Below are 2,964 nucleotides of genomic sequence, written 5' to 3'. Positions count from 1 at the left end.
ATGTTGAGAGGGACGACAATGGTGGTGATTCGTTAGCAAAGTCTTGAGGGAGAGTCTAGGTGGGACGAGTCCCTTGTATTCTTGGATGAGGTATTCTGTAGGATCGGACATTTCTCACAACACAAACTAGATGATCTCTAACAACCCCTCTTTGAATCAAGACCAATAAGAGGGATGCCCAGAAAGTGTTTGATATGACACCATCCTGAAATGGACTGTTCTTCGAAACCAATCGATCTTATATCCTTGCGAGGAATAATTTATTTTTGGTGCATTCAAATTGGCTTGTTATGGGACCTGTTCTCTTTGTTATTTCCGAATAGTATATTGGGATGATATTAATGTAAGGATGGATGAAATAATCATGACATTCATACATTGAGATCATGGACATTGATCCTCATGATCCGAGTTACAACATCATTCATCATTGTGCATTTATGTATGAGCTATATATTTTGTATAGTATGTGTGCCTTTCTAGAAGTAATATTACGTGTAATTCCACGTCGTCAATGAATAATATTCATTAGATGTCTTACTCTCTCTTTTTTCTTTCTGCCTGTCTTCCGTTCACGTTCTCGTTCAGATGGACCGTATTGCGGGGATTCAGAGCTACCGATTCTCGATGTCCTAGGAGGGGACATGGAGCAATGACTGACACTGATACACCTGTACATTCCCTTGTGCCTTAGAGTTGGAGATGGTTTGTGATGGCTCTACAATGCGTTTCTCTTCACAGCTTGCAAACTTGGAGGCTTCTTTCACCTTACCTGCTCAGAGATTAGCACCTAGTGTACCATCCCTTCAATTTGTGATTCCTCACGGACCCACTACTCCAGGACCATCTAACACAAAGTTGGGGTGACGTGCTCAATTCCCCACCAAAGAGGAAGGCTACTCGAGAGCGAGAAGTAGGTCGCAGGATTCGTCCAATAAACTTGAAGAGGAGGAGCTAGAAGCTGAAGAAAAGGATTGTGTGGAGTTAGTGTGTATAGAAGACTCCATTGAAGTGGTAGAACTCTCCTTCGATTCTGAGATGGAGGAGGACCCAACGAGTGTCCTAGTACACCCGCTAACATTGGAGCTAGTCACTAGCAGTCATTTCCATTTCTAGTTGCTTTTAAGAGGGTATCTGTGTAGGGTACTTTAGTGTGTTGAATAATCCAGTCAATTTGAATATTTTTTAGTTTAGACAAAGATTTTATTTCCGCTTTGGTTTATGTATATACATTTCCGTCATTTATAATAAAGAATTATCCCACAGTATATTAAGTGGCTTTTGATTACCATTAGGTAATGGTTGTTGTTTTTTCCGCAAATTAGGTTACTTAATGTGATGTCCTGAAAATGAATCAAATGTAAATGAAGGAATTTTACAATAATTTTTTTTACCCATTCTTGGGCAATATTATTGGAGTAATATTCGGGGCGTTACAACATGGTATTAGAGCAGTTCTTTTCTATTCGGCCTTGGGAATGGCCTTAGATACTTTCTTGTATGACTTGGTGTGCTTAATTTTTGCTCAAATTAGTCGATTGAGAATGCAACCCACAAATAATTTCAGTAGAAGCAGTATCTCATACACGTCTAATGTTCACAAATTTAAGATGGTTGGACGTGGAGCTACTAACCTTGACTACATGGATGTAATGATTGCGGCGATTCAGAACATGAAGGCAAATTTACATCTGTTGAATCAACAACAACCCCAACCCAACCAAGGACCTGCTCAATATAGGGGCTTTGACGAATTATGTCGTTGTCAAACCCCAAAGTGTGAAGGAGATTTTGCACTAGATGCTGCAAATGACTGGATCCAGGAGTTGGAAAGGATCTTTCGAGCGCTTATGTGCACTGAGGAGCAGAAGGTCACCTATGCAACCTATATGTTGTCTAAGGAAGTTGAGAACTGGTGGGAATTTGACAGACGTCACATGGAGCATGAACAACAAGTTGTCACCTAGACAACTGTCAAAGATAGGTTTATGCATAAGTACTTTCCTATGGATACGAGGACCAAGAAAGATATGGAGTTCCTGTGTCTATAGCAGGGAAGCATGAAGTTGGGGAGTATCTGCCAAATTTGAAGATTTGGTGAGGTATGCCTCACACTACAATCAAGTGGGAACAAAAGGTCCAAATGTGCCAAGTTTATGGACGGACTCAGACAAGATCTGAAGGTGATGTTTGTACATCAGCATATACCGGATTTTGCAACTCTCGTTAACTGGTGTCGGCTCTATGAGGAAAGCGTGAAGGAAAGGAATGTGGCGCTGAAAAGTGTCGTACCACCCGAAAATTCCTATGGTCCTCAAAGATATTTCGGGCGAGGACATGGAAGGGGAAAGCCCTTCAACCGTAACCAGAAACCCTTTGCTTCGTCATCAGGGAATCTCCAGAGAAATTTCAAGCCATACAACAACAACAACAACCACTACAACTTTAATAATAACAACAACAAAATGAGTTTGTCAGTTGGGAGCTCTAACAACAACACAACACCCTGGTGTTCGAAGTGCAAGGGAAAGAACTTCAGTATCAACTGCCCTGTATGCTATTACTGTAACCAGTCTGGACACATCAAGCCGATGTGCCCAAAACTGAAAAAGGAAAAGGTGAATATTGTACAAGCGACAACACCTAAGGCCAAAGGAAGGGTATTCACCATTAGCGGAGCTAAGATTGAGGGCAATGAGGACCTCATACAAGGTATGTGTCTTATGAATGAGACTTCCTTATCTGTGCTGTTTGATTTAGGTGCGACTCATTCTTTCATATCTAATGATGTTGTCCACCGATTAGCATTGCCTATAGTATCCTTAGCCTATCACCTAATTGTATCCACACCCACTAATAAACCCATCATAGTTTCAACAATATGCTCTGAATGTCCTATAACTTCAGATGAACGAACCTTTGCAGTAGACCTGATATGTCTACCCTTATCCCAATTAGATATCA

Source organism: Lupinus angustifolius, unplaced genomic scaffold (assembly GCF_001865875.1).
Source record: "Lupinus angustifolius cultivar Tanjil unplaced genomic scaffold, LupAngTanjil_v1.0 Scaffold_12_4, whole genome shotgun sequence".
Taxonomy (NCBI): domain Eukaryota; kingdom Viridiplantae; phylum Streptophyta; class Magnoliopsida; order Fabales; family Fabaceae; genus Lupinus; species Lupinus angustifolius.
This window is presented reverse-complemented; position numbering follows the sequence as displayed.